We start from the raw sequence: 22,382 nt of genomic DNA on the forward strand, positions 1-22,382 counted from the left end.
TTACCCAAAGGGAGAGAGCAGCCAGGAGGAGTGATGAGAGGCAGTAAGACCATAGCTGCCTAAGGCAATGAGCTCAGGGCTGTCTGGAGGTCCAGCTAGAGCCTGTGGGGCTTCTCCACATACCTGAGTTATCACTGAAGCCCAGTGTGGGCCATCAGAATCCCTGCTGCAGTCTTTGTAAAGTTATTTAATGCACTGAATGTGTTGCTGTTCCTGCTTTGCTCCAGGTATCAGCCCAGTTAGTGTCCTTTGCCCAGTGGAAGGCTGGATGGCAATATGGTTGGCTGGGTGTAAACCCAGTGCAGAACTGACTGAAAAAATAGCTCAAAGCACAGGGTGTCCTGATGCAAGCTGGGTCATTGCCCCGTTAGGTGATCACATTATTCATGGACTGAATACCTGTTTTTTTGCCAAGTTCTCTTCTCTGTGCTGAATATTACACCCAAAACATGCTTATTCTTTCTGTCCTCCTGAGTACAATTTCAAAGTCCCTGGCAATTTTTCACTTGGCCCTTTCTAGCTTAAAATGGCTTATACTTTATTATATACATTTAAAACATTGGTGCTATCAAAATCCTAGGTAATGGCATCCTGAATACCAAAACTTGCAAATTTTCAGGAATTGTGCAAGCTGATTGTTAAACAGAGCCACAATCCAAAAGTGGAATTATATAAATGAACAGCCAAATAAAATATATTAAAAACAAAAGTAATAAACATTCAAAATTCATTACTGTGCTGGGCATGCTAGGACACACCTGTAAATCCCAGCTACTCAGGAGGCAGAACCAGGAGGATCGAAGGTTCAAGAACAGCCTGGGCAACTTAGTGAGACCCTGTCTCAAGATTAAATTAGAAAAAAATAAAGAAGGACTGAGGATGTAACTCAGTGGTAGCATGTTTGCCTAGCGTGCCTGGGGCCCTGGTTTAATCCCCAGGACTGAAAAAACAAACAAGCAAACAATCACGACAAACCCCTCCCTGCCTAATAACCAGTTTCCTATATGATGAGCTACTGCATGCCAATTCTGCATTTACTGACATGACTTTGGTAGCTTGAATTTAGCCAAGGTGGTAATATTTACACAACTAATATCCGCAAACACTACAAATCAGCTCTTTCCCCAAAGCCCATTGTTAAACATTTCCCAGAACATCACTGGCCCTAGAGATAATCAAATCTGGTCTTTTTTCATGCTGTGTTTCAGCAGAGGGTTTCTAGTAAGAGTGCTTGGTTGCTGCCTGGAGGAGGAAGAGGGGTGAAAACAGGTCTGGGCATATCCCAGCTTCTAAGCTAGGCAAGGCTGATGTGGTTTCTATATGTGTGTGTGTGTGTGTGTGTGTGTGTGTGTGTGTGTGTGTTGGGGATTGAACCCAGGGTCTCATGCATGTTCAGCAAGTGCTCTATCACTGACCTTTGTCCCCAGCTCCTTCATCATGGTTTTTGGTAGTCTCTTTGAGTAGTTGAGGCTGGTCTTAAACTTGGGATCCTTCTGCCTCAGCCTCCCTAGTAGCTGGAAGAACAGGCATATGCCACCACATCAGCTGTTTGTATGTTTTTAATAGAAACTTACATGTAAGATTTTGAGTAAAATCTTTTTACAATTAAAAAAAAATTTGAAGTGACTGATCTAATATGTTCCTTCTATTTTACTGTTATGTAAAAGCAACTTTTAATATTCAGATCCACAGTGAAGTGACTTCCTCTGGGTCTGCAGAGCCTAGTCTACTACCTTACCTAAGGCAGCCAATACGGTGGCACCCCACTGTGGGGGATTGACTTCTGCAGGGGTTGTTCTGGGTCTTAGAGCCAGAGGCTCTCTTTGTTCCTAAGGGATCTGTGAGCCTCTCCAGAGCCACATGCACTGTGTCTCTTTACCCTGTACAGAGTAGACTCCCACCAGGTCTGACAAGTGTTTTCTCCCATAACAAGAAACCCTTCCAGATATGTTAGGACTGCTGGGTTTTCAGAACCCATCTTTCCTGACTGATTTGAGGTAAAGTTGGAAATCTAATTCTCATAAACAAGTTTTTAAACTTGTTCCTGATTTTCGGTTGGGGAAATCTGCTTAAAGCCTTAGAGAAATAATCAAAACACAATAGCTATTTTATCATTTTTTTTTTAATTAAGTAGAGCCAGAAATGGATAGGAGAGCCTGCAGGAGGGCAAGAGGATGTATTGGTGATAGTATGTGGGAGGGTACATGGGAGGGGGCGGGGATAGCGGAAGCGTGGCAAAATGAAGAGAGAAGAGGATTTGGGAGTGAAAAAATAGAAACATTTAAAAGAATTATTTTTAGGGGTAAGAAAATTTAGCTCCAGGTGTCAAAGAGTATACAATTTCCTGAGACAAAATCTTGCCAATTGCTTCCCTGTAGCAGAACCTGATCTCTTATATTATTAGTCAGTTCTGCTTTGTTATGTAATCCCAATTATACAGCGCTCAGCGAGGACATGAATGCATTGCTCAAACATTTTCACGGTACCTATGATGAAGAATTCCTGTATTAAATGTTGAATTAGTTTGTTAGGGCTGCACTAGCAAAACACCACAGACTGGCTGACTTACACAACAGAAGTTTATTTGCTTACAGTATGGAGCTGGAAGTGCAAGATCTTTTCTTCTGAGGCCTCTCTCCATGGTTTACAGCTTGCTGTCTTCTCCGCGAGTCTTCACATGGTCTATACACACTCATCTGGTGTTTCTGTGTGTCCAAATTTCCTCTTTTGATAAGGATACCAGTCATATTAGTTAGAGCCCACCCTAAAGTCTTCATTTTAACTTAATCACTTCTTTAAAGATCTTGTTTCCAAATGTAGCTACATTCTGAAATGCTAGCTAGAATTTAGCACTTCAATCTATGAAACTTGAGGGGACAAGATTTGGCTCATGAAAAATGTTTAAGAACTGTTTTTCCAGCTGGGCTTGGTGGCACATGCTTATAATCCTGGAAGCTTGTGAGGCTCAAGCAGGAAGATCACAGGTTCAAAGCCAACCTCAACAACTTGGTGAAGCTGTAAGCAACCTATTGAGATCCTGTCTCAAAATAAAAAAAATTAAAAGAGATGGAGATGTGGCTTAGTGGTTAAGTGCCCTTGGTTGGGTTCAATCCCTGGTACAAAAAACAAACAAACAAAAAATAAAAAACAAACAAAAAAACCCCAACCAAACAGTTTTTCCTACCTTGAAGGAATATGACCCAGTTGCATACTTGGCTTTGAAAGGAACTCCCCCATTAACACTGAGAGGTTTTGTCATCTACCCAAACTGACTACTATGCCTTGGGCTGAGATCTTATCAGGGGAAGCAGGGGAAATGCCTTTAAAAACATATCATGTTGGGGATGGAGTTGTGGCTCAGTGGTAGAGCACTTGCCTAGCATGTGTGAGATACTGGGTTCGTTGATTCTCAGCACTGCATATAAATAAATAAATAAATAAAGATCTATCATCAACTAATAAAAAAATTTTTAAATCTCATGTTGAGTTAAATAATTTTAAAATTTCCATCTCACCTTCAAATTGCTTTTTCATCTTGTTTTTATTATTTTATTATTGTTATTTTTTAGTACCAGGGGTGGAACCCAGGAGTGTTTAAACACTGAGCCACATCTCTACCCCATTTTATTTTTTATTTTTAGAAAGGGTCTCATTAAGTTGCTTAGGACCTTGCAAAGTTGCCGAGACTGGCCTCAAAGTTGCCGAGACTGGCCTCAAACTTGCGTTTCTCCTGCCTCAGCCTCCCAAGCGCACAAGTTTTCGCCACCATGCCCAGCTTCGTCTTGTTTTTACAGGAATGTATTTTAATAGGCGAGAAGTCCCCAAACAATTTTCAATATTAGCAGAAGTTACTAATGACGTGGAAACAGGTGCAAGGGCTGAGCTGAAAGTAGGAGAGATTGTTGGTCAAGGGCAAAATATTTCCATCTAAAAATGTGTCAAGTGCTTCCTGTGAGCTGTGTCACCATTCCTTCACTTGTCCCTGAATCCACTAGTATTTGTCAGTCATCTAAAGTAAACTGGGCAACTGCAGATACACAGCCGAGTGATATGATCATGGCCCTGCCTTTATAAGTTTACAGTTCAGCTGTGCTAACGTTCAAGAAAGTGACTCATAGAAACACAGTCCCTGTCTTACAAATGGAGAGGCTCCTAAAGCAGTCATGACCAGTAATTCTCTGGAAACCCAGAGTGGTGGTTTCCTTTCATCTCCAGGAAAAGACTTAAAGGAGTGCCAGATAAGACTCTGTATAAACTGCAGTCCAACTCCTTCCTGTCTCTCCACACATAGGTGCAAATGAATTAGAAATACGAATTTTAGATATTCCTTTAATGACCTGGGTGTGGAGATTAAATAAGAAAAAGCATTGTGTACACCTTTCTTGTCCCCTGCCCCATTAATTAAAAGCCACCTGAGGCTAAGAACTAAAGTGTGGCATCTACAGCTCCAGGCATTCTTTGTTGGAAGTGAGCACTCAGCTCACTGATATGATCTGAATTTTCAAGAGGAAAGAGAGGGTTTGTTTGTCTGTTTGTTATTTTGATACTGGGGACTGAACCCAGGAATGTTTTGCCATTGAGCTACATCCCCAGCCCTTTTAATTTTTATTATTTTGAGAAAGGATCTCACTAAGTTGATTAGGGTCTTGCTAAATTGCAGAGGTTGGTCTTCAATCTGCAATCCTGCAGCCTCCACCTGCTGAGTCAGGATTAAAGGTGTGTACCACTGCACCTGGCTCAAGAGGAAAGAGATGTTTAGCAAAGCCACTACAATACAAAAGGAAAAAAAAAAAAAAGTCATCACTCTCTTAGACTGTGAAAGAGGTGAGGCCTGAGTACCCCAGAAAGCAGCCCAAGTGACTGGGGGCAGGGGGTACCCTTCTTTCTTTGAGGTCTGTGCTCCTCAAGTAATGACTGCAGACAATGGGCTGGTGGTGAGTTCCACTGGAAATTCCTCTGACCCTTCCAAGGTGTGGACTTGAATAGCTTATAGCTGCAATGTAATTGCTCTCTTGTCTGCTCTCTATAAACAGTAACCCAGGGTGACCCAGACTGCCTCTCTGCCATGCTCAGAAGTTAAATGAACTCAATTCCACAGGTATTTATTGTGTTGTTCAAGATAAGAGGGCTCTCAGATACCTTATATTATAAGGTGGAAGGACCCAGAAATGTGGAGAGGGAACTTAGAAGAAGGTTGGCCTTTGAATATTGATTTATTTGTAAGATCTAAGCACAGTACTGTAAAGCAAAGAATAAGTGGAGCCTAAACTGCAGGATAGGAATTTATAAGTTTAGAAAAGTGGAATGCTCATCATTCTATGCATGTGATCTTGTGGTTAATATAATCCAAACATGGGACTTGTGTTCCCTCCGCCAGTGGTAGTTTTAGGTATAGGCGTTTGACTCACTGCTGGTCAATAAGTAATGAAAAGAACCAGTACAGAAAGCTGGGGGTGGAGAAAAAGAGGAAGACATCTGGAAAAGGTTAATTCTAATAAAAAGCTGCTCTGTCATTGTGATGGTTCAGATACTAGTCACCACTTGAACACTCTAAGCAAAAATGTATTCGGTTTAGGAAATCGGATGCTTAAAAGCTCATGGATGGGTGAGATGAGCAGATCCTAGGCCATGCCTTAAGCAGAACCTGCAGAACACCACAGAAATGTCTGCCAGGCTGGCTGCTCTGTGTGTCACCATCAAGGAGCTGAGGGACTCAGGAAGCCCCAGCAGCAAGAGTGGTTCCAGAACTACACCACCTTACCTACATCCAGGGGTCGGGAAGGTATCTCCAGGGCCAGACTGTGCCTCTTTGATCTCTGTGGGTGGAAATGAGAGCCCCACTTTCTGCTTCTCTGTACCCAAGACTTTGCTAACAATGCTGCAAACGTCCGATGCCTCCATGCCCACGTTTGCCAGGAAACTGCAGACAAAATAGATTGCAGCCTTCTTTCACATCTCAAGAGGGTGCGCCGATGTGTGTGACTCCTGCCCTTCTTCCATTCTGTCAGGCCCTTTTCCATGGGAGATGAGTGATGTATCTGATTGCCAAGTTTGGAAGAAGAAATTTGACTTGTACCAACAAATCTTCTTCTCTTCTCTTTCTTTGTGCTTTCTGCTCTGTACTTCCAGGGACAAGCTTTCCCCTGCAGGAGATAAATATGGTTCTCCAGAGTTGCCTGTGACTGACTAGTAGTATTGGGTTCAGTATTAAGATGCTCACTCACCTACAGAAAAACCTTGTATCAAATTTATCAGAATTAAGGGCAATGTTTAAAAAAAAAAAAAATATATATATATATATATATATATTAGTTGTAGATGGACACAATTTATCTATTTATTTATTTTATGTGGTGCTGAGGATCAAACCCAGGGCCTCACCCATGTGAGGCAAGCACTCTTCCACCAAGCTACAACCCCAGCCCAAGGACAATGTTTTCACTTCCATATACCAACACTTTTAAAAAAAATTTCTCCATGAATTGAGGTATTTGATGAGGAAACTAGGGCTAGAGAAATGGAATCAGGCTCCCCCGGTACTGGTTGACACCAGGCACTCCTTCTGTCTGTCACTATGGCTTATAGAACCGTCAGCAGCTTTGCAACCATTTCACATCTACATCTGGGGAGATGCTCACAACAACCTGTTGACAAAGGCAGAACAGATATCATCAGCTCAGCAGCTAAAGCTGTAACTTTGGTGCTTCCAAACTTTTCCATATGATGATGCACTTAGGAAATTGAAAAAAAAAATGTAAACATTGAAAATAGATAAATTGAAAAATACAGACGCACATGGGTACATATCTCCTTATGAACAAGGTATAGAGCATCTGGCACCAGCCATGACAACCTAGAGGTTCTGGCAGCCCTGGGCCTTGCCTGGCTACTCTGAGCATTGAGATGGTAACTATCTCACCAGACCTGTAACCCACTCCCTGCCCACCAGTTGGGAAGTTCTGGTAGTTCAAGGATATAAGGTCAATATATAGAAATTTGAACCCAGATCCTCTAAGTCTGAATCCACACAATTTCAAGTCTGCAGTGGGGGGAGGCATTTATTACCAGCCCACACCCAAATTTACTGGGTCAGTGGAGTTTCAAGGTGATGATTTCTTATTCCTGACTGTCTATTGGACCAGTCTCTTTCTAGAAGGGCTGTCTGCCTCCATCAAGTTTCCTTCTTTCTGAACCACAGCAGATTTTTCTAGTTACATTCCTGTAAAGGGGAAATAGGAGAATCTGCTTTAAGGTCTCATGACCGGGTAGGTAGGCCTTTTTTTTTGTCCTACAACCCACTATGGTGTGGGCAATACATATTATACAACAAATGTGCTGTCCCTGTGACCCTATCCATCCAAACTCCTTTCCTTTGCTACCAGAGTAGTAAGTAGATGGTCCATTGATTAATAATGTTGTTTAAAGGGGAATCATGAAAAATGATGGAAGCATACCATAATCTTTTAATTTTAACTCAAAGCATATGCAGGTATATTCAGGCACCATGAATCTTAGGATAGGATCAAACGTTTTTCTTGGAGCAGGCATCTGTTGATTGAAGTTCTGCTTCATCTTTCTTGCCTTACCCAAACCCACAATTCATTTATTTTACAAATATTTCTTGTGTTCTTTCTATGTGCTAGACATATTCTAGGTGTTAGACATATAGCAGTGTCTGCACTCATGGAGTGAGTGCATATTTTATTATATTTTACTCATATTTTATTGTGATCTTCTACAAGTTTCAGTTTGGGTTTCTTTTTTAAATTTAAAAATATATATATATTTTTTATATGGGTCTCACTATATTGACCAGGCTGGCCTTAAAACTCATGATCTTCCTGCCTCGTTCTCCCAAAGAGCTGAGATTATAGGTGTGCTCTCTTCTGCCTAGTGTTGGTTTTCCTAAAGTAGACTCAAGGCAACCCAAGTACAGAACTACCCTAAAAGGTTTATAATTTCCCCCCTAGTTTTTCTGCATGTCTTTCCCACACCAATTCAACAGCAATTTTTTTTTGTGCTTGACTTTTTTTTTTTTAAAGAGAGAGTGAGAGAGGAGAGAGAGAGATAGAGAGAATTTTTTTAATATTTATTTTTTAGTTCTCAGCGGACACAACATCTTTGTTGGTATGTGGTGCTGAGGATCGAACCCTGGCCGCACGCATGCCAGGCGAGCGCGCTACCGCTTGAGCCACATCCCCAGCCCAATGCTTGGCTTTCTTTATGAAGCTTTTCCAACATTCATACAAACAACAGCTCTTGGTCTTTTTTTTTTTTTCCCCACTCAGATTTCATTGGTTTTCACAATAATCAAATTGCATCACCAGAATTGCAAGTACAGTGGGCAGATGTAGATTGGAAACAAATGGCACTGATCTCTGGTGAGCACTTAGCTCGATTTGTGGATCAGAAGTGCCTGAGAGTACCTCTACTTGTTGAGTATCCAGCGTGCCCTGGGCATTAGTGGGTTTTACAGGGGCGGCAGACAACATCTGCTACCCTCGTGATTGGTTAGATGGGGATTAGTGTCAGGAGCTTCTGCCTTACTGATGTGTCCATCTTCTCCAGACCAAATGCTCCATGAACTTGGATGATGGCTTATGATACTCTTTATTTTTATTTGACTTTTTTTTCTTTTTTGGTACTAATGATTAAACCCAGGATTTCCCATATGCTAGGCAGCTGCTCTACTTCTGAGCTACATCCCCAGACCTTTTTTTTAAAAATTTTGAGGTAGGGTCTCCCAGTCCTCCTTCCTCAGCTTCTCAAATAGCCAGGATCATAGGCATGTGCCACCACATCTGTCTGTGCCTCTTTTTTCCTCCCAAGATTTTAAAATCTGGTGCATTATACATAATAGTGGGATTCACTGTTGCATATTTGTGCGGGCACACTATGTAACAATATAATTTGGTATAATTTGGTCCATTTCATCCCTCAATACCTCCTGGCTGTGCCACTTTTTAATTGAAAGCTCAAGTCTTTACACTGAAGCTTTACAAACATGGGAGAGGAGGAGTTGTACCTTTGTCTAGTAAAGTTTTATTTTGCTTTTCATAAAATCCATAAAGAGGTAAATATGCCTCTGTGTTGCCTTTTAGATGATGTCACGGGAATGTCCTTTTTTCTGTAATTTTCTCTTATTTATCTCCTGCCCCAACTCCTTCCTCAAACATAACACTGCTGCCATTGGATAAAACTACCCCACAGGGCTGGGGGTGTGGCTCAGAGGCAGAGTATTTGACTAGCATGTGTGAAGCCTGAGTTCCATCCCTACCACACACACATAGACAAAAGTTGATGGACACAGTGGCTTATGCCTAGAATCCCATCTTCTACTCAGGAGTCTGAGGCAGGAGGATAGCAAGTTCAAGGCTAGTGTGGTCAACTTAGGAAGACCCTGTCTCCAAATAAAACTTAGGAAGGACTGGAGATGTAGTTCAAAGGCAGAGTGCTTGCCTGGTAGGCATGAGGCTCTGGGTTAGATCCCCAGCACTGCAGAACGAACACAAAATGCCATCCCAGCCCTTCTTATGCCTCATCAGTCCTGTCGTTCAGGCCTCAGCTGGGTACCACTGCATCTTCCTTAGCCCAGGCTTTGTGGGCTTTGCAGGGGCAAGGGGTAATTCTGATTCATGGATGGCAGTAAAAGAGGAAAAGCAAGAGAACATTGTCACTTCATTGGAAGGCAAATGGAAGTCACCACCACAAAAAATGTGGATTTCTTCAGAAAACCACCCAGTCTTGTCTTCTTTGCTTTTCTGGGGGGAAAAATGCATATTTTTCTTATTATAATTTGGCCCTCATTTTCCCACCTTTCATTTCATAACAAAGGGCCTCCCCTACCCCCATTAGCTGAAAATGTCCCTGCCAGACTCATTCAGGCCAAATGACACTGTGTTCCAACAGCATATGATGTCCAAGGTTCCCCCTCGGTGTTGAAGGTGGAGTTTAGTTCATCCTCTATAATAAACTGCCTGCTCGGTGGGGTTGCCACTTGTCCTTCCTTTTGTGATAAGAGGAGAACATCCCCGCAACAGCACACTGCAAAGAGCAAGCAATGTGAGAAAGCAACAGGCGACAATAATGATCAGAAGTCAGTGTCCCATGGTGTTCCTAAGGTGATGATGAGATGACAGAGATTGTTTAATCCAACCAGTTTATGTTACAAATAAGGAAGCTTATTTGTATTTGGATCAAATGACCTGCAGAAGACAGAGTTGCCCTGAGACACCGCTGAGGTGTCTCTGCTATTTAGTCACTTGCTGCCTCCACAACACCAGCTGTTCTCCCAAGTACGGTCCATAGACCCTGCCATACTTTAAAGTGTTCCTGAAGTCAGAGATGTTCTTATAATAATACTAATTTTTCTTTTTTTGTCTTTTTCACTGTGCTGACATTTGCACTGATTATGCAAAAGCAATGGTGGGTGAAACTCCTGGCACCTTAGCACACGATCAAGGTAGGAACACCCAACTGTGCTAGTCATCACTGCTACAAACTTGCAGGAGAAGCAAATGCCAGTTTCACTTAAGAATATCCTTGAGGAAGTAGTCAAAATTGTTAATCATATTAAATATTGACACATCCCAAAATAACTTACATAATAAAATGGGAAGTATGAAAAAAGTACTTTTGTTGCATTCTGAAGTATGATAGTTATCATGGAAAAGCACAGAAAAACACTTAGGCTGTTATTTGAATTGTGAGTTGAATGAGCCACTTTTTATCATGGAACATCTTTTTTTTTTTTTGCTTGAAAGAATGACAAAGAATGCTTTTTTTCAGACTGGGCATTTGGCAGACATTTTCTCAAAAATGAACAAAGGGAGCCTGTCACTTCAAGGAAAACAACTGTTGGTACTGTTGCCAATGATAAAATTTGAGCTTCTTAGTGAAAATTAGAGTTTTGGAAAACTTGTATGTACCACCATGGTGCTTGGCAGTTTCCCAATACTTAAGGACTTTTCTAATGAGGTCGATGGTGATGTTAATGAATAGAATTTTTTCCAACTTGGCATAATGAAATGTGTCAACATTGGGAAAACTCACATAACTCAATAAACCAATATTTCCCATTGACCAATGCATTGTGTTACCAAATCATGCATTGGTAAAAGACCCAGTTTAGGTGCACTATGTGGCGGGTAGTACTGCTCAGTGGCAGAGTGCTTGCCTAGCGTGCATGAGGTCCTGGGTTGGATCATCAGCACTGGGGGACAAAAAAAGGCATTGTAAATACAAAACAGAGCAATCGATCAATGATCAGATTACAAAATGTCCATTGACATGGCTTCAGATTCCATATTGCGACTAATATTTAAGACACTTATTAAGTTTGGAACATTATAAAAAAAGAATATCCACAATTATCTCAAAAAGCTATTATTCATTCTTCCTTTTCCCAGCAACATATTTATGTAAAGGCAAGCTTTCTTCATATACTTATGCCAAAACAACATATTGAGTACAGAAGCAGATATGAGAATCCATTACCTTCTACTAATGTAGACCATTTTAAAAGTTATAAAAATGTAAAATAAGATGTGATTTTTCAAAAATAGAAATGTTTATGTTAACATGTAATGGGTTTTTATAATTGTTTTACAATTAATAAATTTCTACTAGTAGAAATAACCTCCATACATTTCAAGAGTATAAAGGGGTCCTGAGACTAAAACATTGGAGAACCACTGTAGTAACCAGTCTGCCCTCCAGAAAGTAGATTGGAAGGAGGAGAATGTCCTGCTACTTGACCCAGATAACCCAATGCTGTTGTTTTATTTTTAAATCCAAACTGCCCTCTTCCTCCAAAACTGTTAAGAAGTAAAACTGTCAAAGAACTATAGCTTCCCCAAATCACAGGACCCCCAAATACAGAGAAGTGAATAAGGAGCTTCTCCAGGGTCTGCAAGGCTGGCCTGGGACACCTCCCCTCCAGGCAGCCCAGGAGGAGTGGCCAGTTTCCTTTTGTATCATTGTTCCCACACCCAATCACTCACTCTCTCCCACTAAGTCTCAACACCCATCTTGGAAACTATTGTTCTCTGGACCTCAAAAAGGGACTTTTAAAGCCTTGAGCTGACCCGCAACTCAGACCCCTTCTGGAATTTTGGTGCAGGGAAGGGCACTTTCGGATTGTGCAGGAGACTCCCTCATCCCGCCCTGTTCTCAGGCTGAGTTAGGGCGGTGGGGTGAAAAGGGAAGGCCACTGTTTCTGGCCTGAAAAGGAAATGTAAATCTCTTGCAGACCACGTGCCAGAAGCTGCCAGAAGACCATTTCCCTGTTAGTAAACAGGGCCGCCTGGGCCATCTTTCTCTTCTTTAATAACCTGTGGGGCACCTATTGATTGCACATGCTGGTCCCTCATAAATTAGAACAGGGATGCCTTCCGGTTCTCTGGAGCTGCGTGGATGATGAAATTGGCTCACTAATACTTCATGCTCATGGAGCACAGTGTACTGCGCCACATAAACATGAAGAATATGTATCATCAGGCACTGAGAGTAACGGGAAACAACCCTGGCGGCTGTGGAGGCTTCTGGGCATGCTGCAGACTTTAATTAGGCAGTTTCTTCCAGTCAGACCGGAGACTGACAGGAGTGCACATTGCATGCATGCCTCCTTCTGCAGCCTGCTCTGCTCTCAAACAGGAGGGAGCAGCAAGACCTGGTGGGTAAGAAATGGGCCAGCTCCTCTCTCTGCCCCCTAGCCAGGAATGGGAACCAGCAAGTAGAAAGGAATTCAAGTCTCTGATGCTGTGATGGATAAAGCACTGGATTAGGAATCAAAAGACATGCTCAAAACCCCCCCCCCACTTCAGTCATTTATGGTTGTGTGATCTTGGGCAAGTCCCTTAACTTCTCTGGATTAGCATCTCCTCTGAAAAGCGGAAAAAATAATAATATCTAGTTTGTTGTGATGGTGAAGGAAAATATGTCCTGCCTGATGCCCAGTATGTTCCCGGTAAACACTGAAACTGAATTCAAAATAGTTGAAAACATGGCAATAGGTATAAGACAAACTGTTTTTTTCTCCCATCTCTGAAATCTGGCATAGGGAACTTTCCACCACTACCCCTAGCAACACCTTGCTCTTTAAGAAGTGAGGCTGGGGCTGGGGATGTGGCTCAAGTGATAGCGTGCTCGCCTGGCATGCGTGCGGCCCGGGTTCGATCCTCAGCACCACATACCAACAAAGATGTTGTGTCTGCCGAAAACCAAAAAAAAAAAAAATAAATATTTAAAAATTCTCTCTCTCTCTCTCTCTCTCTCTCTCTCTCTCTCTCTCTCTCTCTCTCTCTTTCTTAAAAAAAAAAAAAAAGAAGTGAGGCTGTGGAGCTCACAGCTTGATAAGTTGGGATTGTGTCTCTTATCCTTTCCATCTTCCTGGGCCCCTCCTGACTTGGCCTCTGAATTTAAAAGTGCACAGTAAACACCGAAAACCATGCCAGCATATCTTACCATCCCACCAAAAAGAAATAAACAAAAACTTGGCACCTTCACACGCAGGTTGGCAGAACCTTCAGAGTTTCTCTAACTTTAAGCAAGCTCTAGACAACTGTATGGTCCCAAAGTGTGTGGCACTGTCCTTGTAGTCAACTGTGGTTTCCTTTGTCACCATTACTAATTAAAATGGATAATGTCATGTCTTAATGTTTTCCAACCTATATGCTGGACCTGAAAACGATACCTGTTGCTTTGGGATGAAGGTTGTGGTGGGTTAAATGGTAACACCCCCCCCCCCAAAAAAAAAACCAAAAAACCAAAAAAAAAAAACCCACCAAAAACATAAGGTCACTCCTCAGAACTGTGAATATAAACTAACTTGGAAAATAGGTGTTTACAGATGTAATTAAATGAAAGATCTTGAAAGAAGATCATTCTGGATTACTTGGGTGGGCCCCAAATCCAATGAAAAGTGTCCATGTGACACAGGAGAGAAATCAAAAAGAAGAAATCCATGTGAGGGTGAAGGCGGAGCTTGGATGCAGCCACAAGCCAAAGAACACGTGGCTACATTTTGGAACTGTGAGAGAATAAATTTCTATTATTTTAAGCCTTTGTGTGGTTTAGATATAGTTTACCCCACAAAGGTTCATGTGCTAGAGGCTTGGTCCTCAGTGCACTGGTGTTGAGGTGGTGGGGCCTTTAAGAGAGGTCATTAGGTCATGGGGACACCACCTTTAGAAAGATTAGATTGGTTACCATCATAGTGGGTTGTTGAAAAGTGAATTTGACTTTCTTGCTTCTTCTCTCACCATGTGATCTCTGTTTCTCTTATGCACTGCTGCCATGTGATACATTCAGAAATCTATGCTGGTACAGAATCACACTCTTGGACCTCCAGAACTCTAAGGGAAAGAAACCTCTTTTCTTTATAGAGTATCCAGCCTCAAGTATTTTGGTATAGCAACATATGATGACTAAGACGGCCACTGAGTCCATAGTCATTTGTTAGGGAGCTCTAGAAAACCACTACACTATGCTCCAGAGGATGGACCCAGGTGAGGTTCATTTTCTACAGGAGATGTTTTCTCTATTTATGGCAGGATTTGCCTGAGCAACAGCCTCAGGCAGCCCAATCTGCAACTCTCAAGAACTCCAAACATCCAGATGGGACTATGGCTGAGAATCTGCCCTGGAGAAAGTACCCTGAGATGTTTTCAGTATCCATCAGCAGACAAAGCACAAGAGAAATAAGCTGAATTTGGAAACTAGACAGAGATGGGTTTAAAACTCCACTCCACTACTGGCTCTGTGACATCAGACAAATTATCTGCACTCTCTGGCCTTCAAGTTCCTCATTTATAAAATGAGGCTAATCTTGATTACCTTGGAGGCAAGGGCAGACCTAGCATTTTAAGATTGTGTAATCTGGGGGACCCTCTCCCCCAGCCCCCTGGGGAAAGAATGTAACTTGTAAATTCAAAATTAGGGCAGGGGTCTTGGAAGGGCCTTGTGCAAGAGAGGGGCCCTCGAGGCTTAAACCCAGCTCAACTCTGTTCATCAGGTGCTCTGAGATTCTAGATAAAAACCTGGAGCCCTGGGCAGTGCCTGGGTCCTAACCTGAGATAAAATGAAAGCCCAGTACTTATGTGTCCACTGAAAAGTCTGTAGTTTTGAACACAACAAAATTTTTTCTACCCAAGAAAAATATTGGGTAGAACATGACTCCTGGCAGATAGCTGTTTGATGTCCATTTCTCCTTTCTCTAGGTTAAAAGAAAACTGACATTTAGGGGATAGCCATGTGCTCAGCTAAATTTTGTGCTCCACATTATTTCTTGCAGCTAGGTGTGGCCAGGAGACTGTTTTGGGTAAAGAAGTAGAAATTAAGAAAAGTAAGAGAATTCTTGGGTGCCTAACCACTGAGCTACATCCCCAACCTTTTTTATTTTGGGCAGGGTCTTGCTAAGTTGCTGAGGACCTTGCTGAGTTGCTGAGGCTGGCTTCGAACTTGTAATATTCCTGCCTCAGCCTCTCAAGCTCCTGGGCTTACAGGCGTGTGCTACCGTGCCTGATGAGTAAAGAATTCTACAAAGTCTCCTTACCAGAAAGTATGATGGATGAAATTGTGTCTCCCGAAAGTTCATGTATTAGGTTCTAATTTCTAATACCTCAGAATGTGGCCTTTTTGGAAATAGGTTTTTTTTTTTAAATTTTATTTATTCTTTTTAGAAACACATGACAATATAATATATTTTGATACACGTGGAGTATGATTTATTCTAATTAGGATCCCATTCTTGTGATTGCACATGATGTGGAGTCTCACTGGTGGTGTATTCATATATGAACATAGGAAAGTTTGTTCGATTCATTCTACTGTCTTTTCTATCCCCATCTCCCCTCCCTTCTCTTCATTCTCCTTTGTCTAGTCCACTGAATTTCTACCCTCCCCCTACTCCCATTATGAGTCATATCAGAGAGAACATTGACCTTTGGCTTTTTGGGATTGGCCTATTTCGCTTAGCATAATAGTCTCCAGATCCATCCCACAAAAGTCATAAAGTCATTCTTTTTATGGCTGAGTAATATTCCTATATATATGTGTGTGTATATATATATATAAAATCATATTTTCTTTATCCATTGATCTGTTGAAGGGTACCTAGATTGGTTCCATAGCTTAGTTACTGTGAATTGAGCTGCTACAAACACTGATGTGGCTGCATCACTGTAGTATGCTGATTTTAAGTCCTTTGGGTATATGCCAAAGAGTGGATAACTGAGTCAAATGGTTTTTGAGGAATCTCCATACTGCTTCCCAGAGGTGTTGCACCAATTTGTAGTCCCACCAGCAATGTGTGACTGTACCATTTCCTCCACATTTACTGTTACTGTCTTCTTGACAATTGCTGTTTTGACTGGAGTGAGATGAAATCTCAGTGTAGTTGTAATTTGCATTTCTCTAATTGCTAGAAAGGTTGAACATTTTTTTCATATATTTGTTGGTCATTCACAGGAAATCAGGTCAGTAGCTAAGCTGAGGCCATTAGGATGGACCCTGATCCAATCTAAGCCTGAAAACCAAGGGAAATTTAGACACGGACACACTCAGGGAGAAGCCATGTGAAGATGAGACAGAGATCAGGGTGATGCTTCTACAAATTAGGAATCCAAAGATTGGCAGAAAATGAGAAGCTAGTAGAAGCTTGGAATAGACATTTCCTCATGGGAACCAACCATTCCTACACACTGTGAGAACTGTGAGACAATAAATTTCTGTTATTTAAGCTTCTCAGTTTTGTGGTACTTTGTTAATATCGGCCCTGGCAAATGAATGCAGACAGATATACTCTTCTTCATCACTTTTTCATCCAGCTGCCTCAAATGCAGGTAAGAAGGCTGGTTCTCCATTAGCCATTTTCGACATTATGGACTGCCTATTCCTTGGCTTATTTTTCTGAAAAATAAACTTGAAGCTTTTGTTGTTGTTGTTATTGTTTTTTGAAACAATAACAACAACAACATTAGTTAAGCATAATCTTAACTAATGCACACATGGTTTTAAATTGGTTAATCTCTGGGGAGAGGACTGGGATTGGAGGCTCAGTGGAGGGGAATTTTGGCTTTATCTGTAATGTTTCTATTTTGATTCCAAAACTGTATCTGTGTATTCTTTTGTAATTAAAAATAAATTTATTTTATAATACATAAATTACCTGAGGAAAAAAGAGGATGAGGATCCATAGATTCAAAAAGCCTAAGAAATATATCACCAACTGCAATGTATGGATCCTCATTTACCCCCACCCCAGCAAAAATCTTAAATTTATAAGACAATTGGGAAAATTCTAATAGTAATTGTATATTTGATAATATTAAGGAATTATTATAACCAAAAAGGAATTATTGTTCATTTTATGTATGCTAACAATATTATGTAAAGTGTTTTATACTCTAAAGCATGTTTTTTTAAGCCTCAGCACTATTGTTATTTTGAAACAAATAACTTTGCTGTGAGGAGCTATCCTATGCATTACAGGATATTGAGCAGGACTGCCTTCTACCCACCAGGCACCATAACCTCCTCCCTGCCCACCCCCAATGTTGTAACAACAACAACAAAAAATGTCTGGAGACATTGCCAAATGCCCTCTGCAGGGCAAACTTGCCTTGAGCTGAGAACAACTCCTCTAAAGTTTAGGGACATTTACTGGAATATTTATGGGTGAAATGATTTGATATTTGGATTTTGCTCTATAACAATCCCAGTAAACAGAGACATGAGATGGGAGGGAAAGGAAGAGCAAAGGGAAATTGCATGGAAATGAAGGGAGACCCTCATTGCTATACAAAATTACATATAAGAGGTTGTGAGGGGAATGGGAAAATAAACAAGGAGAGAAATGAATTACAGTAGATGGGGTAGAGAGAGAAGATGGGAGGGGAGGGGAGGGGGGATAGTAGGGGATAGGAAAGGTAGCAGAATACAACAATTACTAATAGGGCATTATGTAAAATTGTGGATGTGTAACCGACGTGATTCTGCAATCTGCATTTGGGGTAAAATTGGGAGTTCATAAGCCACTTCAATCTAATGTATGAAATATGATATGTCAAGACCTTTGTAATGTTGTGAACAACCAATAATAATAATAAAAAAAACAATCCCAGTAATGGGAATGGGAAAAACCTTCCATATTGAAAAATTTTAAATACCTTTTAAAATGTCAAGGAGCTTGACATTTAGCTTTCCATCAATGTGGTGGACTCAAATATTCTGAAATATTGTCCCACTATAAAGCCTGAATATCCTGTATAAAATATAATAAATAATGGGTTGGGGTTGTAGCTCAGTGGCAGAGCACTTGCCCGAGTTCGATCCTCAGCACCACATAAAAATAAACAAATAAAGGCATTCTGTCCATTGACAACCACAAAAAATAAAAAAAAATATATATAATAAATAATGATCTTCCTCGGTCCAAGATTTTATCTCACATCATCTTTGTGACCTGCATGACCAATCTGGGTCATGCAAGCCCTTCCTCCCAGGTCACTAACTTGGCTCTGGGGCATCCCAGGCCAGGAGCTCCTGTTGGACCTACTCCTGTTACTTGGTAACTCCAACTCCTGCCTCCCTCCTCTGTCCCTGGAGACTCCTCCCTCTCCAGTCCCCGAGGTCCCTCCCGTGCAGGGAGCTGTGCTTAGAGCAGGGAGCTGTGCTTAGAGCCAGATTCACTGGGGCCTGTGGTTCCCTCGCGCAGCCCATCGCTTCCCGTTCACTGTTTACAGAAGCTCCCAGCCCTGGCAGAGGCTCTGCAGCCCATTTCCTTTAAAAGCACACACCTGTATCCTTATTCCCCACCTGTGGCTTCTCTAGGCCACGTCAGGCTACTTCAAGCCTTCTCAGGACAGGGCTGGCTGCAGCTGGCTGCTGGGGGGAGATGGGATCGCTGTTCTTGGGGCGCAGGGTGAGGGCTGGGGCGGGTTCTGAGGTCCTCCTCGGGGGTCTGGGGCGCGGGGTAGGTGGGGGGCGCAGGGCCTGGCGCATAGCGCAGCTGGACAGGCGGGAGGCCCCTCGTGGGTGGGCCAGGGCTGCAGACCTCGCACAGGGCAGGGCACAGGCCTGGGTAAGAGCCGCCTGGTTATTTTTACCCGGACACCTTTCCAACCACAACGACCTATTTCCGAAGGTGGGCGGTGGCCGCCTGGGTGGAAGGATCTTTGAGGTGAGGTCATGGTAAGAGGCCGCGCACCATCACTTCCTCTCCCCTTCTGAGTGTTCCAACACGCAGTCACTAATCCTGGTTCTGCTCCAGTTTTCCGTCTCTTAAAGAAGAATGAGCGACATGTTTACCCAGGAGACAGCCATGGCCACTGGTGAATTTCAAGTGATCTGAGACTCCTGGATGGACTTATGTGAGCAGCTCCCCCCCCACCCCCCAACCCAAAAACCCAAAACTGTAGGTTTATAACAGGGCTGAGGAGACAGAGAGCTCTGGGTTCAAATTCCAGATCCTCTATGTACTACTCGTGTGAAACAGTGGGCAAGTTAAGCCTGCATGTCTGTCTGTGCCTCACTTTCCCCATATGTAAAATGGGAATAATTAAACCTTCATGAAGTTGCTGTATAAGTATTAAATCTTAGTAGGTAACATTTTAGGAGTGAATGGTACTGTTTGTACCCATGACCATAGCACGTTTGTAATAATTGAAACTTTTTGAACTCTTGCTCTCAGAGATAAAGACCCTTTTCCTCATCAAGCAAGATAGCTGACTGGCAAGGAGGCAGGAGTGGGGAGCCACTCCAGATTTTGGAGCAAGATCATCATTCAAATAGTCAAAGATAGGCACCACCTGACTAAAGAGTTTTGAGGGTGGGTGGCATGCTTGGAAGGGTTCACCCAATGTGCTCCTAGCCTTTGATTGTGGACACTTGTTTTTGCTTACCAGAGTTCCCATCCTTATGCCAAATAGTTCTTTGGGAATGCTGTGGTGTGGATTTGGTTTGAATGGGTCCCCCAAAGATGCATGTGTTGAAATTTAAAATCCCCACTGTGAGGTATAAAGAGGGTAGAAATTTAATCTGACTGTGGTGTTTAGAGATGGGATCTTTGGGATTAGGATTCAATGAAGCCATTAGGCTGAACTCCTCATGATTGAATCCTGGTGGCTTTATAAGAGAGACCAGAGGACACACACGTGTGCACATGTTCCCTGTCTCTTGTGATGTGATGCTCTGCACACATGGGACTCTGCCAGCAAGAAGCCCTTCAACCTCCAGAACTGTGAGCTAAATAAAATAAATATCTTTTCCCTATAAGGTACCCATCCTTAGGTATTTCGTAGTAATCGGCAAAATGGACTAATACAGGGAACTACTCATCTTCTCTCTCTTGCCATGTAGTTAAGGTAAGGTTGGCTTCTTCTCCTGCCTCCAGGCCAGGCTACCCACAGTGCTGGTGATTGGTTGAGGACAACCCCTTTGTCCAGAGTGGGTCAGTGAGAGTCAGCCTTAGATCTTTTGCATTCCTTTTCCAACGGAGTTGCAAAGCAAAGGGAATTAAAGTCAAAGCCAGTGCCAACCATCTTTGCCACCTCGAGATAGTCTGCCCGGAAATAAAGACAACAGAGAAAAAGCAGATGCAGGAGCTAGAGACAAATAGATTTGGGGTTGCCCTGGCTGAGCACCTGGAACCAGTCATTTCTAAAGAGGTAGAATTTTCACTTACAGGAGCTAACATATTACCTTTTTAAAGACAGTTTGATTTGGGTTTCTGTTAATGCAACCAAAGGGGTTGTGACTAAAATCTCTATTTTTTATTTTGATGAAAAATTTGCCATTTTTACATTGTGGCATAAAAACAGAATCCTGACATGTTTGACAACACCCTTTGACAGTTCTGTCTATTTCTGTCAACAGCATGCTGGGAAGCTGTGGGAACCCGTCTCCTGTGATGGTCCTCCTCCTTTCTAAGGACCTTTTTTTTTCAGATCTACATACATGTATGCTAATGATCTGATGAAGGTAGTGATCAGAACTGGGCTCCAAGATTATAGTGGCAATGAGTAGGATTAGAGTAGGGGGAGTCGAGTGGCAAGAAGACCACTCAGCAGGCCAAGTGAGAAGTAACAGGTAGAGCCTACAGAGATGGAGAGGGGAGACGCTGCAGGGGTGGGATGATCATGGTTTGGTGAAAGATTAGGGGGAAAAGGAGTTGAAATAAAGTGATTTCATCTACAGGGCCCTACAAGAGCTTATCAGCCCCCATCCCCTGCTCTTTGGTCCCTTATCATCTTTTCCTGTGCCCAATCTGCCCAAGTACATGGGTCTTTGCATTTGCTGTACCCTCTGTTTGGGACACTCATACTCTAGAGGCTCCCTGAGGGCTCCTCACCTATTAGTGCATCTGTCACCCTCAGCACTTCTTCTACCTGATTGATTTTTTTGTCTTTAGTACTTAACACCTGACCAACTACATATAGATTTCGGTCTCTCCTGACTAGAAGGAGGGCAGTGACTTTTGTTCACTGCTGAGTCCCCAGCATCTAGGGCAGAACCTGCCACAAAATAGGGACTCGATGAATATGAATCAATAAATCTTGAACAACTGGGGACAATGAGGACACGTTGACAAGAGCAAAAATGCTGGGAGACAAGTGGTGCCAGGGCTGGAGTTGTCGGGGACTGGCTGGATGGTGACTCCCTTTAGAGCCCATGGAATTTTAAGGTTAGATGTGGCAGGAACTAGAGGTGAGGGTCCAGGAGGGAATTAAGCAGCAAAGGCTGGTGGAAGCTGTGGAATTGGCAAAACTCCTGGGGAGATTGCAGAGCGGGAAGACCTGGGGACAGAGCCCTAGAGGCCTAAGGTGACCAAAGTGTCCTGGTTTGCCCAGGACTCTTCTGGTTTTCCAATGAAAAGTCCAGCTTCTTGGGAATCCCCTGGGCCCAGGAATGCTGAGAATGTTGGCCAACCTATGAAGGTGGAAGGAGAGGGAGAGGATTGGTTGCCCAAGGCAGAGGCAAAGCAGCCTGAAGCTCCCCCCGACAGAAAGTGGAAAGGGACAGCTCTAGGAAGGACAGGTCTCCCTCCTTCTTTTGCCCTAAGACCAGTTTGGTTCTGCCCGGAAAGTCTGACTCACCTCTTAGCCCCTTGCCCCACACCTCCCGGCAGGACTCAATAGCTTCCTGTTAAGCCACATGGCTGGTTCCGTTCCAGGACTTGGGCCCCAGCCCAGACTAAATAGAGAAAGTACGAATCCTTAAATTCTGGAGGAGTCTGGGGGCTTAAGTAGAGCCCCGGATAAAGGGTTCTCAGTCCGTGATCATTTCCTGCTTGTCTCAATGTGGAGCTTAAGAGTACAAACAACTCTGCAGCCACTGTGGCTAAGGAAACAGGAAGCTGTCTCTCTCCTTGTAAATAACACTGG

At 42.7% G+C, this 22,382-nt stretch overlaps 1 protein-coding gene across 1 annotated transcript in view; it reads left to right on the forward strand.

The window, feature by feature from the left end:
• The window catches only part of Churc1 (churchill domain containing 1), a 630,431-nt gene that overhangs the window by 338,310 nt on the left and 269,739 nt on the right, over positions 1 to 22,382 (forward strand). The window lies entirely within an intron of this gene.

Source organism: Ictidomys tridecemlineatus, chromosome 5, assembly GCF_052094955.1.
Source record: "Ictidomys tridecemlineatus isolate mIctTri1 chromosome 5, mIctTri1.hap1, whole genome shotgun sequence".
Taxonomy (NCBI): domain Eukaryota; kingdom Metazoa; phylum Chordata; class Mammalia; order Rodentia; family Sciuridae; genus Ictidomys; species Ictidomys tridecemlineatus.